The sequence below is a fragment of the Herpailurus yagouaroundi genome, unplaced genomic scaffold (genome assembly GCF_014898765.1).
Source record: "Herpailurus yagouaroundi ecotype Mexico unplaced genomic scaffold, PumYag 77, whole genome shotgun sequence".
Lineage (NCBI taxonomy): Eukaryota > Metazoa > Chordata > Mammalia > Carnivora > Felidae > Herpailurus > Herpailurus yagouaroundi.
Window position 1 is genome coordinate 17,198,372 of NW_024412388.1, and position 24,776 is coordinate 17,223,147.

A 24,776-nucleotide genomic window follows, 5' to 3' on the forward strand; every position below is an offset into this window, starting at 1 on the left:
CACATACTATACTAAGTGCTTCATATACATCACCCTAATCTTTAAAACAATCCTACAAAATAGGTATTATTATCCCCATTTTATAGATTAGGAATTTGAAGCTCCAAGGAGTTAAATAATTTGCAACTAATAAATACATAGCACACTGGGATCTGAATTCAGGTCTACCTGACTTCAAATTCTTGCTCTTTTTTCATTTTAACACTTTCATTCCTAAGGCTCCCCCCATCTCCCATCCCCTGCACTAAGCCTGGCACAACATTTGATACATGTTTCCTGAATTCATAATAGTTAAATAGGATATGTTAACTCAAACTCAAGAAGCTGCCTAAGATCAAATTCTTCAGTCCAACTTTAGTGTAAAAAAAAAAAAAAAGTTCATTCAACTCCCTTTGAATAATAAGTAATGGAAAACATAGCTTTTCCAGTTTAAAAAAATTTTGAGGTTATTCGAAAATGGAACCTATCAAAACATAATTCATTACTATGGAAATCTGGATATAAAGCAAGTGAAATCACAGAAGCAGTGTTGTTTAGTACATTAGGAGGACATGAAGTAAAATCTGAGTTCAAGTTTCAGCTATAAAAGAGCCACCCAACAGTGGTGCACTAAAATTTGAATGTGATAATGCTTATAAAAATACTTCATAAAGTATAAAGCATTATACAGAGATAATTATTAGTGTAATGTGAACCTTGATAGCAGAATAAAAATCTGATATAAGATGCCATCTATAAGGCCAACATTATTAAAAGTTCCACTACATGTGGGAGCACTAAACTCCAACTAGTCCTAAACTTTAAGAAAAGAAGGATATGACCTAGAGAGTACTATGCTAAGTAAGTCAGAGAAAGACAAATACCATGTGATTTCACTTATATATGGAATCCAAAAAATAAAACAAATGACAAAAAGTGAAACAGATTCATAAATACAGACAACAAACTAGTAGTTGGTTAACAGAGGGGAGAAGGGTGGGAAAATAGGTGAAGTTATAAAATAAATAAACTTCCTCCAAAATCTATAAAGAACCTATCAAACTCAACACCCAAAAAAACAATAATCCAGTGAAGAAACGGGCAAAAGACATGAATAGACACTTCTCCAAAGACAACATCCAGATGGCCAACCGACACATGAAAAAATGCTCAACATCACTCATCATCAGGGAAATACAAATCAAAACCACCATGAACTATGCTCTTACACCTGTCAGAATGGCTAACATTAACAACTCAGGCAACAACAGATATTGGTGAGGATGAGGAGAAAGGGGATCTCTTTTGCATTGTTGGTGGGAATGCAAACTGGTGCAGCCACTCTGGAAAACAGTATGGAGGTTCTTCAAAAAAATTAAAAATAAAACTACCCTATGACCCAGCAATTACACTACTAGGTATCCTATCCAAGGGATTCTGGTGTGCTGTTTCAAAGGGGCATATGTACCCCAATGTTTACAGCAGCACTATCAATAATAGCCAAAGTATGGAAACAGTCCAAATGTCTATCGACGGAAGAATGGATAAAGAAGATGTGGTGTGTGTATACACACACACACGCACACACACACACACACACAATGAAGTAGTATTCGGCAGTCAGAAAGAATGAAATCTTGCCATTTGCAGTTACAAGGATGGAACTAGAGGGTATTATGCTAAGCAAAGTTAGAGAAAGAGATTTATCATATGACTTTACTCATTTGAGGAATTTAAGACACAAAACAGATGAACATAAGGGAAGGGAAGCAAAAATAATATAAAAACAGGGGAGGGGGACAAAAACATAAGAGACTCTTAAATATAGAGAACAAACAGAAGGTTACAGGAGGGGTTGTGGGAGGGGAGATGGGCTAAATAGGTAAAGGGCATTAAGGAATCTACTCCTGAAATCACTGTTGCACAATATGCTAACTAACTTGGATGGAAAATAAAAAATAAATAATTTTTTTTTAAAAAAAGGAAAGGATGTGGCTTACCCATTATTAATCTTTTTATGTATTAAGTCCTATTTATCCAACTGCATTATTAAGTCTCTCAATGGCAGAGAACTGGGATATAAACATCAATATGTTGTTTTGTTTTGAGAAGAACCATGACACGATCTCGCGGTCTGTGAGTTCGAGCCCCGCGTCGGGCTCTGGGCTGATGGCTCAGAGCCTGGAGCCTGTTTCCGATTCTGTGTCTCCCTCTCTCTCTGCCCCTCGCCCGTTCATGCTCTGTCTCTCTCTGTCCCAAAAATAAATAAACGTTGAGAAGAACCATGAATGATCCCACCATAAGGTATAGAGGGGAGAGGGAAGGGAAGCCTGGGTTCCTCTATATCCAGATAATTCCTTCCTTTCGTGCTAAGGCACTTACCCATTCGGATAAGTCAGATCTATAAACCAGGGTGATTAAAACAAGAATCCAGATGATTTCTTCCAGCTATAAAAGCTCTGACTCTTAGGGACAGCCAATAAACACTATCAGCATAAACCTATATGGCTTAGTCCTCCATAAGCTAAATAGAAAATAAGCAGAATGCAGAAAAAACTCTCAATAATCTTAAATAAAAGACTACATGACAGGAGTCCTAATTAACACAATAAAGTATTTATCAATGACATTGATGAGATTGTAAGAAATGATCAAATCTTTCTTAAACCAGTGTGGTTTGGGTAGGTGAAACAGAGAGTGAGTTAATTAGTTAAGGAGCTACTGGGATTGTATGTGTAGGTAGTTGCATTGTAAGTAATAATGAAAATAAGAAAATCTCACCAGTAAAGCTCACATTCTCTTACTTTCAACCTTTAAACATAAGTGACCACTGCCTTATCAAAATCCAGATTATAAAGATGACGAGATTTAGAATCTTGCAACACATTCTAAATCAGCATAGCCTTTCTTATAGTTTCAACATTTTCCCCCAATCCATCTCTCTATAACAAAATCCTCCAACTACTCAGCACCTACTAGTGATACAACTCCCACCCCATCATCACTTCCTTCCCAAGGAAGGAAGATCACTTAGAAGAATTTGTTTTCGGGACACCTGGGTGGCTCAGTCAGTTAAGCATCCAACTCTTGATTTTGGTTTCAGGTCATAATCTCATGATTTGTGAGATCAAGCCCCTCGTCAGGCTCTGTGCCAACAGCACGGGGCCTGCTTGGGATTCTCTCTCTCCCTTTCTCTCTGCCCTTCCACTGCTCGTGCTCACTCTCTCCCTCTCCCTCTTTCTCTCTCAAAAATAAATAAATAAACTTAAAGAAAAAAAGAATGTGTTTTCCTTGTCCACTATGTTTTCTGCATGTTTCTGTATCTGCATACAAACCATGTGCCAGAATCACAATTTCACATCTGCAAGTGATCAATGCTGTTAGAATTTCAAAGAATACAATGCACATAATAGCAATAAGTATTAGTTGATTAACAGATTCAGAATACCAGAGACAAATGCACAAATAAGAATATATGAGGAGCACCCATTACAACTACAGACTAAAGTCTAAATTCCTCAGATTGTCACTCAAGGCCCAGGCATGTCAGCCATTATCTTTTTCTTTCCCCGGACAGACAGACCTACTGATTATTTCCTGAGGACAAATTCCTTCATGCAATACCTTTGCCTGGACATCTCCCTGCCCGGAATGGCTGCCATCTCTTCCATCTCATCAAATCTGTTCAAGAAACAATTCAATGTCATGTCCTCTTCAGTGGAACTCTTTCATACCCACTACTCATTAATTCTTCCCCTCTTCGGGCGCCTGGGTGGCTCAGTCAGTTAAGTGTCTGACTCTTGATTTCGGCTCAGGTCATGATCTCACGGTTTGTGAGTTGGAGCCCTGCATCAGGCTCTGCACTGATAGCATGGAGCCTGCTTGGGATTCTCTCTCTCTCTCTCTCTCTCTCTCTCTCTCTCTCTCTCCCTCTCCCTCTCCCTCTCTCTCTGCCCCCTTCTCTCTCTCTCAAAAATAAACATTAAAAAAAAAAATTCTTCCCTTCTTGAACTGCCATCTAGCATATAAGCATGTACTACCAAGATGGAGGTAGTGTTCTCTTATCCAATACACTCATTTTTTTTGTGTTTAGACGATATTACTCCAACTATTATGTAAAAGTCCTTAGGGTTAGTATAGATTTGTCTTTCCTTTATACTCCCACTAGTACTATGTTATGAATATAACAGTTATTCAATAAAGACCTGTTTAAGGAAAAAAGCAAGAGGAAAGGAGAGGGGAGTAGCCTCAGGATACACCAAGTTATAGTTAAAACTGAGCTCTTTACCAATGATCTGAATCCTTCAGATATTTGAGGGAGTACAGTTTGTATTTCTCAATGGTTTCCAATCACTTAAAATAAATAAAAACCTTACACAACTTGGTCACTGCCTTCCTGTCCTGCTTCATCTCCTGTCATATTCTTCTGCCACTCTCTCTGATCCTTCTCACTCTGCTCCTCCATACATATTGGCCTCCTTGAGTCCTCACAACAGCCAGCTCATCAAAACCTTAGGATCTGTGGGGGTGCCTGGGTGGCTCAGTCAGTTGAGCACCCAAATTCAGCTCAGGTCATGATCTCACAGCTCGTGAGTTCGAGCCCCACATCAGGATCTGTGCTGTCAGCTCGGAGCCTGGAGCCTCCTTCAGATTCTGTGTCTCCCTCTCTCTCTGCCCCTAGCCCACTTGCATTCTGTCTCCGTCTCTCTCAAAAATAAACATTTTTTTAAAAAAAATTTTTTAATAAACCTTAGGATCTCTGTACTTGTAGTTTCCTCTGCCTTCCCCCAGATCTTCCCATAGCTATTATCTCCTCACGACTTGTCAAGTTCAGTGTCACTTCCTCACAAATGCTTCCCCTGACAATGCTAGCTAAAGCTATACTCTTCACTTCCTATTACTACCTACTGTATCAAACTTCTATTTTCTCTATCTGAAATCATTCTGTTGATATGCTGATATGTGGTCTCTCTTGACTAGCATGTAAGCTCCACGCAGCAAGAATTTTGTCAGTGTTGTTGAGCACTGTATCCCAATGCTGAGAATACTACCCGGCATACAGAAAATAGTCCATAAATATTACCCCAAAAAAGTGTTTGTTTCCTCTCACCTAATACTATAGTCCTCCACAAGAGCATAAATACTGTTTCCTATTTCATCTCCCACAACACCTAACAGACTAAATATACTGAAATGCACTGAAATCAATGTTCAGTTATAATCTTCTGACACACACTTCCAATTACAACTTTAGTAAATTCAACAAATATTAAGTAGCTACTATAAGCCAGGCACTAGGCTAGGCATCATTCTAATTTCTTATGTTTTCAATTTATCATGTGCATGGATATCCTGAAAGTTCCAACACTCCACTATAAGCTAAAGAAGCCCTGAACCTCCTCCCCTACAATCAGATGACTTAATTTTATTGACCAATGAAATGCAACTAAGTGCAGCTACCTGCAGAGCACCATATAAACTTATAGTTATTTCTGTATCACAAACCACACAAAGCACTTCACTGCTCAACTGTATGTCCATCTCTCATCTATTACCATTCTTCAAGAGAGTATTTCTGAAAAAAACAACTATAAAAGACAATCTTGAGAAATCTGGAAACATGTGAATATGAACTGATATATTAGGAACATAATTTTTTCAGGTGCGATATAATGATATGGTAGTTATCTAGTAGAGTGCCTTTATTCTAGGGGGTTACATGTCTGCAGGTTTTCAAACAGTTAAGAAAAAATGGATACGTATATATAGATATACATATAAACTACATAAGTACAATAAGGCAAAAAGTTCACAATTACTGAATCCAGCTACAAGGTGTTTTAGTTTTCTTCAGTAAGTTTCAAAAATTTTCATAAGAAGGTAGTAGGGGAAATGTCCCTCTTAAAAAATTAAATACAGGGGCGCCTGGGTGGCGCAGTCGGTTGAGCGTCCGACTTCAGCCAGGTCATGATCTCGCGGTCCGTGAGTTCCAGCCCCGCGTCGGGCTCTGTGCTGACAGCTCGGAGCCTGGAGCCTGTTTCCGATTCTGTGTCTCCCTCTCTCTCTGCCCCTCCCCCGTTCATGCTCTGTCTCTCTCTGTCCCAAAAATAAATAAACGTTGAAAAAAAAAATTAAAAAAAAAAATTAAATACATACATTTTTCTAAGCTGTAACTACTTTGTTTTCAGCACAGCCTTTAACATATAATTAGGCAAAAACTGATCCAGACAATACTATAGGATCCACAAATTGAAACAGTAAAGCAGAAGAAATATTGACAACACGGGTAAGGAACAGGTAAAACTAGCCATGGTAAAGACGACTTCCAGTCCAGAATAGGCCAGGTCCCTTCTTAAGCAGACTTGGGCTCAGAGGAAGACACCATATTTTGGAACCCTGCTTCTAGAGGGCAGCTGTTCAGTGCAACACATGCAGACCCAATCTTTCAGCCTCACACTCCCAGGGAGAGAGTCTACAATGGGAAACTAAACTACAGAGCACAGTAACAATATATATTAATAGGGCTTTCTAAATAAGCTCAGGAATACTATTCTAAAAATATAATTTGCTTTTTTATTGCTATTGTTAAGTAGATGTTAAGAACTATACCAACACCACCAATGTAATAACTGATTCAGGCAAGGATCATCAGTGTATGCTAAAAAAAACATCTGGTAGGAGAATAAGATATTCACAATGTCTCAAACTCACCCCACAGATTACTTACAAAGGGGAGTAAGTACCTTTTTAATGAAGAGGTGAAATTTTACCATCAACAATAATGGAGCAGACTAACATCATGTGTCTCTCAATATGATACAAGGAGAATGTCACAGCGTTTACCCTATATCTAAGCATGAGAGAACAATTAGACAAATCCAACTTATAGGACATTACAACTGGCCTAGACTCTGCAAAAGAGAAAGTGTTATTAAAGACACGCACATACACAAAAGAGTAGAAATTTTCTAGGTAAGGGATCTTCAAACTAAAGTTTTACTGGAGTACAGCCATACCCATTCATTTACACACTATCTATGGGTGCTTTCCTCTTAAAGAAATAGTATGGCCCACAAAGCCAAAAAATATTTACTATGTGGTCCTTTACAGAAAAAAAATTTGCCAATCCCTGCTCTAGATTAAAAGGGACACGTGGACCAAATGTAACAAGAAATCCTTGAAGGGGATTCTAAAAGGGAGGGGAAGCTATAAAGAACACTTCTGAAACAACTGGGATATCTGAACATGAACTAACATTAAACACTGGTGTATCAATGTTGAACGCAGAATTATATAGGGGTACAGATTATGATGTTTGCAACTTGCTTTCAAAAGTTTCAGAAAAACAAATTAAACAAATGGAAAAAGCAAATATGACTTAAATATTAATCATGAACCTGGGCCAGTAGTTCTCAAACTTTTTGATCTCAGGACTCCTTTGCACTCTTAAAAATTACTGAAAGGGAGGCCTAGGTGGCTCAGTCTGTTGAACATCTGACTCTTGATTGTGGCTTGAATCATGATCCCAAGGTTGTGAGACTGAGCCCCGCACTGGGCTCCATGCTCAGCATGGGATTCTCTCTCTCCCTCTGCCCCTCTCCCTTGCTCTCTTGTGCTCTCTCCAAAATAAAAATAAAAATAAAAAAATTACTGAAGACCCCCAAAGGCCTTTTGTGTGTATGAGTTATATCTATCTGTATTCGCCATATAAGAAAACAGAGAAAATTTTAAAATGTATTAATTTTCAAATTATATAAACTCATTATAGGTTACCCTAAGTAACATATTTTTATGAAAAGTAATTCTCCAAAACCAAAAACTTTAATGAGAAGAGTGGCATTGGTTTTTGCACTTCGGCAAATCTCTTTAACATCTGTTGTTGCAGTACCATACCTGCTTCTGCGTCCATGCATTATAACATTGTATTTTGTTTGAAGTATGAGAAGAAAATACAACTTTACACAATATGCACTTGAAAAAGGAGTGTCTTAATAGCCTTTTAAGAGGATTAGAGATATTCTTATATGATACCATATAAGATACCATGACACCATAACTTGACAAGTAGTTTCTCACAGGTCAGTTGTAAGGTGGAATCTGAAGCCACATCAATTTTTCATACTCTGTTATATTAAAATCCATTGGTCTATTTTGCACTGTGAATAGATCTTTACCCAAGTGTGACTTTATAAAATCATGCCTTGATAATTTGGCAAATACTAGTTCACTAAGTTAACAGGCAGATCTTCTTAAATACTGACACATTCCATTATATAGCAAAAATTCACTATCGTTACTATTGCCACCAAACTCCAAACTCGTCAAAAAAGACTTGAGTATTGGGAAGTTGACAAGCTCATAGTGAAAGATGTAAGTAACACAAAATTCTAACTTTTGCTTTAAAGTCTGAGTTTTATCACTGGCAATAGATATTGTCAGTTGTTTTCCCTGAAGTGACAAACTTAATTTCATTCATTTCCAAAAAATGTCTCCCAAATACCCAAAACTGAGTAACCAGTGTGTCACTCATTCTTTCAAGTAAAAATGATGTCACAAAAGAAGAGGTTAGTTTAGTTACAACTCAAACAATAAACCAGTGTTTATCCTCAAATAAATGCTATATCCTGATATGCAGAAATATTTCATAGAACTCCCCATTTCATCAAATGGAACACTAAAAAGATGTGTATTCAAGAATCGAAATTTAAGGGGCGCCTGGGTGGCTCAGTCGGTTAAGCGCCGATTTCAGCTCAGGTCACGATCCCGCGGTCTGTGAGTTCGAGCCCCGCATCAGACTCTGGGCTGATGGCTCAGAGCCTGGAGCCTGCTTCCGGTTCTGTGTCTCCCTCTTTCTCTGCCCCTCCCCGTTCATGCTCTGTCTCTCTCTGTCTCAAAAATAAATAAACGTTAAAAAAATATTAAAAAAAAAAAGAATCGAAATTTAATAAAATTAGTAACTTTTACTGCTTCAAGGACTTTTTTTTTAGATTTTATTTTTCACTAATCTCTGCACCCAACATGGAGCTCAAACTTATAATTCTGAGATCAAGAGTCGCATTTCTACTGACTGAACCAGCCAGGTGCCCCAAGGACATTCTCAAATGAAACTAGAAATTTTGTTTTGCTGCAAGTGTGCTGCAAACAATTATTACTAATACAGTTTGATACCACTACCTTGATTTGTGCTAAGACACCAACAGCACCATTGACTGCTTTTGCATCATCAATACAAACGTCACCAGAGTGAAATAGGCAAATGATAACTTAGAATTATTATTATGAAAATAGTTCTAACCTTGCAGATTCCCTTAAAAGGTCTTGGGGACCCCCAGGGATATATAAATAACCCTTTGAGAACCACCGATGTAGTGAAAGGTATATGAGTGTTCATAATACTATTCACACAATCGTTTAGGTTTACAAATTTTCAAAAACAATAATTGAAGAGGAAAAGAAAGAAACCATAAAAAAATTTTTTTTTTTTAACGTTTATTTATTTTTGAGACAGAGAGAGACAGAGCATGAATGGGGAAGGGGCAGAGAGAGAGGGAGACAGAATCCGAAGCAGGCTCCAGGCTCTGAGCCATCAGCCCAGAGCCCGACGTGGGGCTCGAACTCACAGACCGTGAGATCGTGACCTGAGCTGAAATCGGACACTTAACCAACTGAGCCACCCAGGCGCCCCAATTCTCAACTCTTTTAAAGAGCGAGAGGGGCGCCTGGGTGGCGCAGTCGGTTAAGCGTCCGACTTCAGCCAGGTCAGATCTCGCGGTCCGCGAGTTCGAGCCCCGCGTCGGGCTCTGGGCTGATGGCTCAGAGCCTGGAGCCTGTTTCCGATTCTGTGTCTCCCTCTCTCTCTGCCCCTCCCCCGTTCATGCTCTGTCTCTCTCTGTCCCAAAAATAAATAAACTTTGGAAAAAAAAAATTTAAAAAAAAAAAAGAGCGAGAGAAAACTCCTTCCCCAATATTAATAAATAGGTGGCACAGCAATGTCCTTTTGAAAAACAAAGAAAAGTATGGAAATCAGCTGTCCAATGAAGGCCCAATACAAAAACTCAACTCCCTTGGGTTTATCTCAACAAGAATCCATGTAACAAGGAACTATCAACAACAAAACAAATACAGATCCATAGCCCCTTGTTTTCGGCTAAATATATTTTGGAAGTCATAATTTTTTTTTTAATTTGGAAAGATAATAGGGACTAGGACAATACCCAGTAGGCAAACACATCAATTATTTCCACAATTTGGGGTGCCTGGGTGGCACAGTCGGTTAAGCATCCGACTTCAGCCAGGTCACGATCTCGCGGTCCGTGAGTTCGAGCCCCGCGTCAGGCTCTGGACTGATGGCTCAGAGCCTGGAGCCTGTTTCCGATTCTGTGTCTCCCTCTCTCTCTGCCCCTCCCCTGTTCATGGTCTGTCTCTCTCTGTCCCAAAAATAAATAAACGTTGAAAAAAAAAATTTTTTTTTAATTATTTCCACAATTTAAAGACAGAAATAATCATGGGGTGCCTGGCTGGCTCAGTTAGTACACCATGTGACTCTTGATCTCAGGGTTGTGAGTTTAAGCCCCACACTGGGCACTACGGGTAGAGTTTACTTTAAAAAAAAAAACATATATTGGGGCACCTGGGTGGCTCAGTCGGTTAAGCATCCAACTCTTGGTTTCGGCTAAGGTCATGATCTCACAGTTCATGAATTCAAGCCCCTCTGTGTGGACAGCACAGAGCCTGCTTGGGATTCTCTCTCTCCTCTCTGCCCCTTCCCCATCCTCAAAATACATAAACATACACCCCCCACCCCCAACACACACACATTATAAATAGCCTCACTTTAGAGGCACCTGGGTGGCTCAGTTAAAGTGTCCAACTTCAGCTCAGGTCATGGTCTCGCAGTTTGTGGGTTCGAGCCCGCATCGGGCTCTGTGCTGACAGCTCGGAGCCTGGAGCCTGCTTCAGATTCTGTGTCTCCCCCTCTCTCTGCCACCACCCCCATGCTCATGCTCTGTCTCTCTCCATCTCTCAATAATAAATAAACGTTACAAAAAAATTAAGCCTTTAAAAAAAAAGTCTCACTTAAATTCAGGTCAGATTTTGCTATGAAGTGAAATCAGGTTTTTCTTTTTTTCTTTTTTTTTTAATTTTTTTTTTTCAACGTTTATTTATTTTTGGGACAGAGAGAGACAGAGCATGAATGGGGGAAGGGCAGAGAGAGAGGGAGACACAGAATCGGAAACAGGCTCCAGGCTCTGAGCCATCAGCCCAGAGCCCGACGCGGGGCTCGAACTCACAGACCGCGAGATCTGACCTGGCTGAAGTCGGACGCTTAACCGACTGCGCCACCCAGGCGCCCCAGGTTTTTCTTTTTTTTAAGTTTATTAGAGAGAGAGAGAGAGAGAGAGAGAAAGACAGCACACATGCGCAAGAGAATTGGGTGGGGGAGGGGCAGAGGAAGGGAGGGAGGAAGGGAGGGAGGGAGAGACAGAGAGAGACAGAGAGAGACAGAGAGAGAGAGAGAGAGAGAGACAGAGAGAAAATCCCAAGCAGGCTCCACTCAGTCAGCATGCCGAGATGGGTGTGGGGCTCAAACTCACAAACCTGTGAGATCATGACCTGAGCCCAAATAGTCAGATGCTTAAGCAACTGAGCCACATAAGCACCCCTTTGTTTTTCATTTTTAAGTGTTTTCTAGGTTTTAATATTGCACATAAATAACTGCAGACTCCTTGGGAATACACTATCCTCCTATTCAAATAGTTCCATTAGTCCACACAGTACCTATTTATGGGGCAAGGTTAGAGACTTTTGAGATTTTTTAAGAGAATCCAATGAAGTTGCATATTCTACTGAAGAAATTAGAAAAACCACATTAACAGAGAAGTGGTTAAGAATAGGCACAGTGCCAGTATAAATCAGGAGTCAGTGACCAGGGAGACCATGGGCTGAGTCAGTGCAATATCACTGGTGTTATAATAAATCACAGGTAGCCAACTGGAAAACTTAGAGCCACATATAACTTTCTAAGGCTGAAAATTGGTCCCTGAAGGAAAGAGAAATGATTAAAAAATTAAAACTATCCATCAATTTATACCTAAAATATGTAACAGATATGTCAATTCCACTTGGAGGCAAATTATTGCAACCCTTCATTGAAACACTGGCAAATTCCTGATACTACTTCTTAACCAGACTCTAAGTAACCCATGGCAAAATGGTATACTGGAAATAGTGAACTGAGAGTACAGGACACCTCAGTTCCCACCTCAATTCTGCCATTAACTACACAGCCTAAGTAAGGAACACAGCAGACACTAAGCAAATGCAATGTTAAATCAATGACCTTAAATTTTGTATGCCTCTAATTAATCACTTGTAATAGCGAACACTTGATTAAAACATCCTTAAAGGTCTCTTTTAGGTATAAATTCTTTTTTCTTTATTTTTTTAACATTTTTATTTTATTTTTGAGAGAGAGAGACACAGAGCATGCGTGTGCTGTCAGCACAGAGCCCGACATGGGGCTCGAACTGATGAGCTGCAAGATCATAACCTGAGTGAAAGTCAGACGCTTAACCGACTGACCACCCAGGCGCCCGTATAGCTATAAATTCTTTAATAAAAATCCAGGTTTATTCATATGACTGGAGCTGGTCTGAATTTATTATGACTAGTTTTAAATTTTTTTTTTCAACGTTTATTTATTTTTGGAACAGAGAGAGACAGAGCATGAACGGGGGAGGGGCAGAGAGAGAGGGAGACACAGAATCAGAAACAGGCTCCAGTCTCCGAGCCATCAGCCCAGAGCCTGACGCGGGGCTCAAACTCACGGACCGCAAGATCGTGACCTGGCTGAAGTCGGACACTTAACCGACTGCGCCACCCAGGCGCCCCTATTATGACTAGTTTTAAAGAAAGCCAGGGTTGGAGAGAAAAAAATAAAAAGTTTTCTAGCAAAAGTAGCAGCATGCACAAGAGTTCTATTGGTAACAAACGAGATGGGGTATAATCTGACCTATAATATATGTGTCTCCAAGGACCTTATCAACTCGAACAACGTTAGTGGAGACCTTAAATACTACCTAGTTCAAATCATTCACTTTTATAGGGGAGAAAACGGAGACCCTGAAGTTACATTATATACCCAAGGTCATACTATCTAGCTGTGGCAATGCTAGGACTAAAACTCAAATTTCTCTAGTCCCCAGTCAAATGCTCACTATCTTTCTTGTAACCCAAGACCTCTAGAACAGTGCTACCTGTAGTATGGCAGTTCCTTCAATCAACATATGCTCTTTCAGGACCACTAGTTCTACTGTATCATATTGATGTATGAGGTAGGCAGTGAATTATAGGCAAATAGATCCAAAAACTCAGAGAATCATGTATCTGATGAGAGACTAATATCCAAAATATACAGAGAACTCTTATAATTAAAATATAAAGAGACAAATAACCAATTTTTAAAATGGCAAAGGATTTATATAGGCATTTCTCCAAAGAAACATACACCAATGGCCAATAAGCACATGAAAAGATGCTCCATCATCATTAGTCATTAGGGAAATGCAAATCAAAACCACAATGCGATACCACTTAACACTCACCAGGTATGACTATAAACAAAAAGGACAGTTAACAAGTGTTATGAGGATATGGAGAAACTGGAACCCACATACACTGCTGGTAGGTGCAGATGTTCTGAAAAAAAATCTGGTAGTTACTCAAAAAGTTAAACATTACATTATCATAGGACCTAGCAATTCCATTCTAGGAATACACCTAAAAGAAATGAGAACTTGTGCCTACACATGAACTTCTATGGCAATCTTTATTCGCAACAGCCCAAAAGTGGAAACAACCCAAGCATCTTTCAACCAATGAATAAACAAAATGTGGTATATCCATACAGTGGGGTATAATTCAGCCCTAAAAATGAAGGACTGATAACAATGCTACAACACAGATGAACCTTGCAAATACTACGGTAGGTCAAAGAAGCCAGACACGATAGTCTACATATTGTATGATTCCATTTATATAAAATGTCTAGGAAAGGCAAATCCACAGAGAGACAGAAAATGGATTATGACTGCCAGGAACTAGAGATAGGGGAGAATGGAGAGTGACTGCTAATGCTATGGGGTTTCCTTATGGGGTGATGAAAACGTTCTGAAATTAAATAATGATGATAGTTGTGAATTTTATGGTATGTAAATTATATATGTATATATATATATATATATATTTTTTTTTTTAACATTTATTCACCTTTGAGAGACAGAGAGACATAGCACAAGTGGGGGAGGGGCAGAGAGAGAGAGACACACAGAACCCAAAGCAAGCTCCAGGCTCTGAGCTGTCAGCACAGAGCCTGATGCAGGGCTCGAACCCACGAACCGTGAGATCATGACCTGAGCCGAAGTCGGACACTTAAATGACTGAGCCACCCAGGCACCCCTTTGTTTGTTTATTTTAAAACACACGCAGAGACACCAAAGCGAACTTCTCACTCAAGTCCTTTTGGGGTTGGAAAAAGAAAAATACCAACACAAGGTTGATGCATCGAACTCTCAATTTATTACATGGTGAGCCAGGCATGTGCTATAAAATAGGAATACAGAGAACAAAATACTCTGTTCTTATGATAGTCACAGTTCATTATAAGTAGACAAAAGTGTAACAATGTGCTAAGTGCAACAAGTGCTACAGAAGATGTACAATAACAGAAGTACAGAAGAGACTTGATGTATGAGTTAGGAAAGGTTTCATGGAAGACATCTACACAAGATTTTAAGAAGGAATGGAATATGGGGCACCTGGGTGGCTCAGTCAGTTAAGCGTCCGACTCTTGGCTTCAGCTCCAGTCATGACCTCACGGTTCATGAATTCAAGCCCCACACTGGGCTCTGAGCTAACAATGCAGAGACTGCTTGGGATTCTCTCTCTCTCTCCTTCTCTGTCTGCCCCTCCCCTGCTTGTGCACTGTCTCAAAATAAATAACCTAAAAAAAAAAAAAATCTTTAAGAAGGAATACAACTTCAGCCAGATAATGGGAGCAAAAATATTATGTATAAGTCCATGCTAAGTGTCATAATGGCATTTAGAAGTGAGACAAATCATTTCTGTGGAGTGACTTATAAGAGCTCCATGGTAAAATTTAAGCTCATCTTTGAGAATGAGTAGAACATGATTATGCATAAAAAAGAAAGGCCTGGACCTTGAGATAAACTGAGGAAATAATGAATCACCGGCAAAATACAACTGGAAATGCACATATTTAGCTCAGCACAGCAAGAGTAACACAAACAGACTGCTGAAATAGCACTAACTAGTTGCTGGTATGATTTGGGTAGTATTTCAATTTGTTTCTCCAAAAGAAATATTGCCTCAAGTATTCCAGTTGTTCCAGTTCTTTATTGCACATGTAATATCTACATGCCAGCTACCTATCTACTCTCATTTTATCTTTTTTTAAAAATGTTTACTGGGGCGCCTGGGTGGCGCAGTCGGTTAAGCGTCCGACTTCAGCCAGGTCACGATCTCGCGGTCCGTGAGTTCGAGCCCCGCGTCAGGCTCTGGGCTGATGGCTCAGAGCCTGGAGCCTGTTTCCGATTCTGTGTCTCCCTCTCTCTCTGCCCCTCCCCCGTTCATGCTCTGTCTCTCTCTGTCCCAAAAATAAATAAACGTTGAAAAAAAAAAATTAAAAAAAAAAAATGTTTACTTATTTTGAGACAGAGAGCGAGCAAGCATGAGAGCAGGGGAAGGACAGAGAAAGAGAGGGAGAGAGAGAATTTCAAGCAGGCTCTACAATTAGTGCAGAGCCCGATGTGGGACTTGAGCTCACAAACCATGAGGTCATGACCTGAGCCAAAATCAAGAGTTGACCACTCAACCGAGCCACCCAGGCATCCCTCTACTCTCACTTCATCTTTACAACAAGGCTGAACTAAGTACTAATATCCCAATTTTAAGGAGGAACCCCATCAACTTCAGGAAGGTTAGTAAACATTTCACAGCACTGTATCATGCGTTCTGTTCAGGGTTATCAATTTATTCTCTCAAACCTTAAAACAATCCTAAGAACTAGGTTTTATAGATGAGAAAATTGAGATTTGGGAAAGGTAAGCAATTTGACCAGGGTCACATTGGGAATAAAAGGCAGAACGGGGAATTAAATCAAGGTCTGCATGATTCTAAAACTCCCTTGATATAGTATTGCTTCATCTATCCTTAATCATTATTCACTCTAATGCAATATGCTTCAATTTTTATACTCTGCATTTCCAGTGACTAGTAGTAGTCTCTTGCATGGACAGGTACAATATACATTTGCTGAAGACACTGTTCCTATGTTTTAGAGCTAAGGGAAAGCTAACAGCCGTTAGCTGGGGAAATCCTGGCCAAGAGAAACCCCAACACAAGGTCACTTCTCAAAACAGAAACGCTTTTTAGGTTTTTCCAAGGAGTAGGGAAGAGCCTCCAATGCTACAGCAAACTAGCCTGAAAAGAGATGCACAGAAATCTTTTCGTCAAAGAGATGGAACGGCAAGTCTTACCAAGATCTGGTTACAGCAATGCAGAGAGCATGCAGTACATACTGCAGCAAAATCAAGTGCTGACAGCTGAGATGTATCAAGCCGCATAAAACCGGTTTAAGAAAAAAAAAAAAGCTAGAAGCATTTTAAATCCTAAAAATGCCTCTAAACAACTGCAGAAAACTGACACACGACACAAGATTGGGATTCAGTTGAAGCAGGTCAAGAGTTAAATCCATAAAACTCACATGACAGCATCAGCTCATACTAGTAGTTCACGTCTCCCATTCGTTTTACCTTTTCTTCCACATAGAAAAGGTACACTGTTTTTTCTCAGTTCCCAGCCAATCTGATACCCTTCAAATGTTGTTTCTCAGCTTGCTAGATGGCTACACCAGGACATAGGAATGACGCAGCAACATCCCCCTCTAAGAGCGGAAGTGAATCAAGGACTGGAACAAGAAATGAGTAGCTAGGAATGATCTTCCTTCCCATTCCAAACACCACAGACTTGTCCTACTTATACAAGAGAGGTGACTATTACACGACACTCATCCCAAGCCATTTGTTTTCTCTTTCAGACCAGGGTTAAATAACCTTTTAAATTTTATTCCATTTAATTCTGACCTGGTGTCCTTAAGACAACTTGCTTCATGGAATTCTCATTTGTAAAATAGGTCTAAATATGCTAGACCCTAGGGGTGCCTGGGTGGCTCAGGGGGTTGAGCATCTGACTCGATTTTCAGCTCAGGTCATGATCTCACCGTTCGTGAGAGCAAGCCCCACATCTGGCTCTGCACTGACAACATGGAGCCTGCTTGGGATTCTCTCTCTCCCTTTCTCTCTGCCCCTTCCCTGCTCACACAAACATGTGCTCACACTCTCAAAATAAATAAATACATTTAAAATAAATAAATGAAATAAATAGGCTAGACTCTAGACCCTACCTCTCACATAGGAATGTCATTTGAGGGGTGCCTGGGTGTTGCAGTTGGTTAAGCATCTGACTCTTGATCTCAGCTTATGTCATAATCTCATAGTCCGTGGGTTTGAGCCCCACATCAGGCTCTGCACTGATGGCATGCAGCCTGCTTAAGATTCTGTCTCTCCCTCTCTCTGCCCCTCCCCCGCTTGTGCACAGGTGCACTAGCTTTCTCTCAAAATCAACTTAAAAAAAAAAAAAGGAACGTTATTTGAAGGAAATGGTATTTAAGGTACTTGGAAAAGTTAAAAGCTTAACAGCCAACATTTACTACATGTTTACTTCCTGTCATTCTAAGCCCTTTGCATCAACTCATTTATTTCTCACAACACTAGGAGGCAGGTATTACTAACTCCATTTTTCAAATGAGTACATTGAGGCACAAAGAGGTAGAGTTCCTTTCCCAAGTTTACACAAAAATCATGTGGTAGGGCTGGAATTCAAACCCAAGCCATATAGTCAGTAAATGTGAGTGAATATTACTAAAATAATATAATTGTAACGTGTAATGAAAATTATGTTAAGATATTATAACACATGGCTTAAGGAAGCAAACACAATAACCTAGTCAAACATTGAATATATGAATTATACTTTGTTCCCACCACTATATACCTTCATGTGTATGCACTCTTGATGTTAACATGTAACACATACATGTATGTGGAACAGAGACTCTGGAGTCACACAAACCTAGTCATACAATATGTCACTTAATAGCCATATGGACAAGCTGCTTAACTGTGCTTCAGTGTCCTCGTGTAAAATGGGGATAGTAACTACCATACAGAATTATTTAAGGACTCAATGCGTTATAAAATCATCTGAGAATAGTGGCCGGCATAGAGTAAGTGCTAACCAAATGTCATTAGCTACTATTAATATTATTTCACTCTGCCATTTTACCTGTTTTCCATGTGATTTCACATTTTAGGATCTCCATAGTTCAGTCATGTTCTCTAGTAAATTTTTTTTTAATTTATTTTTGAAAGAGAGAAAGCACGTGAGCAGAGGAGGGGCAGAGACAGGGAGAGAGAGAATCTCAAGCAGACTCCATGCTGACATGGGGCTCAAACTCACAAACCATGAGATCATGACCTGAGCCGAAATCAAGAGTCAGACACATAACTGACTGAGCCAGGCACCGCTCTAGTAAATTTATAATCCATTTAACACTGCTGCTGATGTGAGCATCTATTCTACCATTTTGAAGTTATAGCTCCACTGTATTTCTTACGTGTCAAACGATATACTGTAAACTCTTATCTCTTAATACAAATTGTCACGAACTTATCAGTACAAATTATCACGTCTAATTGGTAAATTGACTTTGAGAGTCATTGTGAATGGATTTTTATCAAAACATCTCAAATTAAAATGGTAGTTATCTTTTCAGAAATTATTTACTTCATCTTCTCATTTGACAAATATGAAGCCCAAAGAGTAAAGTGAGTTGCTCAAGTCTATATATAGGTAAATAATGACAAAAACTGAACCAGAACCTCCAGACTCTGTCCAAAGCTCTTTATCATCTCTCTAGGCTGAATAATTCCATTTCCTGTACAGGAAGGTGATAAACATCTAAGAACAGAGAATGACTCAAATCTCTAAGGATAAAAAAAATTTCGGGATACAAGCCTTCAATGGTCATTTAACATAGCAAAACAACAACAAAAAGTGGCATTACTCAATACTGTTTCCTTCTCAAAAAAATCATGTCATCTCAAAAATTTGCTCTACTAAATTTCTATTAGCCTAACCCACATTTGCTCATGCCACTACCTCTCAGCTATCTCTACAACTTTCTGAAACTGTTTTGGCAAATTCAGGTCAAAATCCTAACTCCAAACTCCAGGGAACTGTAACAGTACAGTGTTATTATAGCAAATACCCCTAAAAATACATGGGGCTTAGAAATTCTATTATACTGAGATTTCAGTGTAATTATTTTTGCTGCGATAGAATCTGTTTTTTCCCCCAGAAATAGCCTTCCACGAAAATACTAAAATAAAAGAGAAGGCATAAAAATTTTCTCATTAAGGCCACTACTTGATATTCATTAAACTTTCCCAAGTTTTCTGGAGCATTTCAAATCTCACATGAGTTTACCAAAGAACTTAATTCATACCATTCTTTCCCAAAGTCTGCTCTATAAAAAGACATGTCTGGGGCACATGGGTGGCTCAGCTGGTTGAGCGTCCAACTCTTGATTTCATCTCAGGTCATGATCCCAGGGTTTGTGAGATCAAGCCCTGCACTGGGCTCTGCTCTGACAGTGGGAAGCCTGCTTAGGATTCTTGCTCTCCCTCTCTTTCTGCCCCTCCCCCGCTCACACTCGCTCTCCTTTCAAAATAAACATTTAAAAATTAAATTAAAAAGACATGTATGCTTTTATATACTATAGTATATAACCAGAGTCAAGAGCAGAAGTGGGCAATCCATTTTACAAACAAGCCATAGCAGGATTAGGGAGAGAGGATGAGAGAGAACAGGAAGACTAGCAAGTCAAATAAATTATTTACTTAAAAGTCCACAGGGTACAGAGCACTATGAGATGCACAGTGCCAACCAGCTCCACCCCTTCTCTGCTAGTCAGTACAGGTCCCAAGATGAACATCAGAGTCAAACAACCAGCCAAGTTCCACGTAAAATGGCCTTACCAGGCTAGATGGGGCCAAACACAAATATTTTTAACTCCTAGTCAAAGAACATAGGTCCAAGGAAGATGATGATCAATAGCTCCAATACTGAAGAGAGATTAAGGAAGACAAAGGCTATGAAAATGACGGAATATATGGGCACTGGGTGTTTTGAAAGGGCACTTACGGTAAAGTATTGGGAGCAGAAACAAGACAGGAAAGATACTAAAAAACCAGTGTAAATGAAAAGGCAGTATACAGAATACTCTTTTTTTAGATGTTTGAGAGTAAAAGAGAAAAAAATATGGCAATAACTCTAAAAGAAAGGCAGAGGGTTTTCTTTAAGATAGAAAAGACTTCAGTGTATTCCAATTCTCAAAGGAAGGACTCAATAAAGAGAGTTAAGGATGAGACAGTAATTGACAAAACTGAGGTACTAGACAAAGTACGTACTAGGAAATGGGATGGGGAAGAAAAGTGATCCATGTGCATCCTGAAAGTCACCAAACACAATTAAAAGAGAGGAGAGCAAATGGCAGGAACTTTGAAAAATCAGAAGCCATGCAAAAATGGCAAAACAATGATCTAGAAGTGACAGTGAAGGACTAGAAATACATTAATTGTTCCCACTGTCCAAGGAGTGGCAAAGTATTCGACCAACAAAACTACAAATAACAGCATTCATCAGAGGAAAAAAACTTGTTTTCAGTTATGGGTTAGGAGATGTTGATGTTGAGAGAAAAAATTAAGAACCTAGGACTTTGCTCACATTTGTGCACAGGTTCTACTAGCCCCAATACAAGCAGCTGGTAAAGGAACATCAGGAATGAGGTGGAGAGAGGGGGGGGGGGGGGGGGGAATCTTTTTAAAAATGAAAGGAGAGAACTTTGAAGAAATTACACCAGCACACATGAAGAAAAACTAAAAACTTTTATGGGTGTGGATGACAGGGAGAATGAAGAGAGGAACATCCCCCAAATTGTGCTATGTATCAATGACAGCTAGTGTCCAGCACTAACTACATTTTCAAGGGGAATGACCTTCAATCCCACTTTCTCAGAAGCTGGCCCCTGAAACTTCCTTAGATTTCATTTGCCAGGCCAGCAATTTGCAGAACTGTCAATAATTGTTTTATTTTCTGAATTGGACATTTTTATAAAGGGTTTATTGAAAGCTGTACAAAAGGCTTTGAGAGACATTATCCAAAAGATAAGTGAATGTCCTTGACTAGAACTATGGCTAGATCATATTTGGTCTTTTACACCATCCCCACTCCCACCCCTGCACATGCAGACAGGGTGGAAAAGGCCAGATAACACCAGTTAATATTTGGGTAGCACTTCACTGATTTGAATTACTGTCTAATCTGGGTAATCTATCTTACCCTCCTCTCCTTATTCCTATTCTTATGACCCCTAATCCAAGAACAGAGAAGAAGAAAGAACATAGATTCTGTGTCACAGAGATCTTGAATCCTAACTCTACTTCTCCCCCAGGGACATTTCTCAAACCCTCTCTGAGCTTCAGTTTCCTCATCTATAAAGTAGGAGTAACAATACCTATTTCATGCAGTAGTTTTAAATAGTAGACATCAGATCCTGATATATAGTAGATGTTAATGAAATGATAATATTAATCTGTTAATATATAGAGGACAAATTCTGCTAAATGAAAACATTCTAAAGTAACAAAAATTCCAAAAATCCCTCTGCACCTGATAATCTGATAATCTAACTAACAATGATATTTATTAGGGTACAATTTCCATAACTAAGAACTTATACAATGTTCAGTGGTTTGAAATATACTATATATATTTCCTCTAAATGAGTGTTTCCAAAAAGGAAACCTTTTAACTTCCAGTTCAATCCCAAGGGAATTTTAGAGAATCTCAATATATCTCAAATAAATGATGTCAAAAAAGCATGTGGATATAGAGTAACACAGCAGAGAATCTGAGGCAAAAAGGCTAACCCCTTAGGTCCTCCCCAACTTTAGTTAACTAATATCACAAATGCCACCAGCTCTACTAGTCTCATAACCTTAGAGCTTACTTTCTTTCTCCATAACATCATTAACTCCTAACTCTCCCTTCTTCAAAACTTCTAATATACTTTTTTTTTTAACTCCTAAATTCAGGTCTTGATAGATAGAAAACCACACCTGAATTTCTACAAAAATCCTTAACTGGCTTCCTTTCCAATAATTTATATAACACCTCCTGATTAATCAGTCTACAATTCCTAATTTATCAGTGCCTTACCTTCAGTGGTTCCTAAGTGGTAGCAAGAGCAAGTCCAAATTCCTCAGTATAATGTTCAAGACTGTTCATAATCTGAGCATTACCACACTAATCTTATCTCCTCCTAGTCCATAATCTAAACTCTATTCTTGGAGCAGGCAAGTATTCTTTTTTTTCCATAGTCCACAGAAAGTGGCTTATTGTTTTTAGAATGAAAGAAGATGCTTTCAGAACTTTCAGTAGTGAATAAAAACTGTTGGAACTTGAAAACTTTTCTGAAACATTATTTTTTCAGCTGAAGTAAACACTTCAACAGAAAACTTCCAATTTGCAACTGTGTGGATCCCGAGGTGTCCAACTAGATACAGGTAACCGCTTAGCAACTAGATAAAGCTAACCCCTTAGAAGCGGGGCTTGCGCCTGCGGCCAGTGTACTGAGTGTAAGGTCTGACCTCCTGGCCCTGACGCATGCAGAGCTCCTTCTTCCCCAGCACTCACTTACAGCTCTTCCTCACCACCCCACGCCTCACAATCCCATACGGGACCCCACAGAGGAGACACGGTTCTGAGTAGATGGATGGATGGAACAGCCTGGCTGGCATCCAAGCTAATCCAGGCAGAGAAAAATGGTGATCCTCCCTGAGTTAAGTGGCCTGGGAGGCCTCTTTTACAACAGAAGTCCCCACTCTTGGACACCCTCTCCTCCCCTGGTGATATTCCCTGGCACCAAAGCAGTTGTTTAGTAGGACAGCAGGTGAGAAGGCCTACCTCCTCACAGGCATCTTTGTGGTAGATGACTATTTAGGTGTGTTTACTTGTTAGGTGCTGCCTATGGGGCAGGCAGGGGGCCAAGCTACTTTGGGAGCAACATAGGTCAGGATCAGCTCATGAGAGACTAACACTATCCAAGGAGAGCCCGAGGCCCCACCCCCACTGCCATTTCAGATCCTAGTCTGGCTGTGGGGTTGGCATGCCTGCTATATAGACCAAGTGGGGGCTCCCAGCAACTACAGATGTCTGAAGGAGGAAAACAAGGTTGCCAGGTCAAGGCTGCCCCAACAGTGATCCTCAAGGGTGGAGTAGACAAGTATTCTTGGGTCTAGTCAATAATATAAGTTTATCCCAACCTCAGTATCTTTGTTCTTGTGTTGCCCTGGCCTGGAAAACCATCCCCCTCCTTTCTGTCTATTCATATCCTATCATTGTAAAACTCTAGTCTGACTCCATGAAGACCTCACAGACCACTTCAGCCCAGACTAATCTCACTAAACTATTACCTGTCATTTTGACATAAGTCCATAGCATAACAACAGACCTCCTAGAGCATTTACCACTGTGCCATAGATTGTGACATTTTCACCAAAGAATACTAAATTTTCCATACGGCTAAATTACTCAATATAAAAACTTTCAGCTGAGACTATGCCCTTTCACTTAACTGTTTTAAAATGTTCCATCTTTTATGAAACAGTGGTAATTAGACAAAAAGTTAGTTTTTCAATTTTGTGTCCTTACTTAGAAAACAAAAAGTTCTTTTGAAATATGACTGGTTTATGAAATCCAAGCTCTGGAATCAACAGTCAGTATCACCCATTGTGGCATTTACATATGATCCAATATTGTCATGGAACTGTTTGTTTTTATTTATTTATTTATTTATTTTAATGTCTATTTATTCTTGAGAGACAGCATGAGCAGGGGAAGGGCAGAGAAAGAAGACACAGAATCCGAAGCAGGCTCCAGGCTCTGAGGTGTCAGCACAGAGCTTGACGCAGGGCTCAATCTCACGAACTGCAAGATCAGGACCTGAGCCAAAGTTGGATGCTTAACCGACTGAGCCACCCAGGCGCCCCTGCCATAGAACTGTTTCAAAAACCAGGTACTGTCTCCCCAATTAGAATTTTAAATTCCTTAGAAACAAAGGCTATATATACAGCACTTTTTTGGTCTTTTTGTTTTGTCCACATTAATTAGCCCTGAGTTGAATATAAAACAGATACTATAAATTGAATAGACTAAATTATTGGCTTTTAAATTTGATGTGAAACTGACAAAAAATGTAAATGAAGCCAGTGTTCCTTGTCTCCTCTCTACCTCTCTTCCATAAAGATTCTCTGCACTCTTCTGGATTATACCCACTTAATGAACAGCCACCTACCTCCCCTATTTCTGCTCTAATCCCGCTCTTCTTGGCTTTTATGATCTGAAATTTTATCCCTCCTACCTTATTATTTCTCCCTGCTCCATTAACTGCCTCACTACCAACCCAACTATTTTTTCATCAGACTTCTTTAGGATTCTGATAGTCTCTTTCAAATCACTTCTGGATCAAGTTTTAAAACAAGCCTAACATAATCATCAGTCCTCAAATTCCTACAAAAAAAAAAAATTTAGTTGGA

The 24,776-nt window shown here is 39.5% G+C and overlaps 1 protein-coding gene across 4 annotated transcripts in view; it reads right to left on the reverse strand.

Annotated features, from left to right (window-relative positions):
• LUZP1 (leucine zipper protein 1) overlaps window positions 1-24,776 on the reverse strand; it is a 109,333-nt gene that overhangs the window by 62,603 nt on the left and 21,954 nt on the right. The window contains exon 1 of one of the 4 annotated variants that reach the window (XM_040464507.1): window positions 16,763-17,135. The exons of the other annotated variants lie outside the window; for them this stretch is intronic. The gene's annotated coding sequence lies outside the window, so the exon portion shown is untranslated. Of the gene's footprint in view, window positions 1-16,762; window positions 17,136-24,776 lie in introns of those variants that run through there. 4 annotated transcript variants of the gene reach the window in all.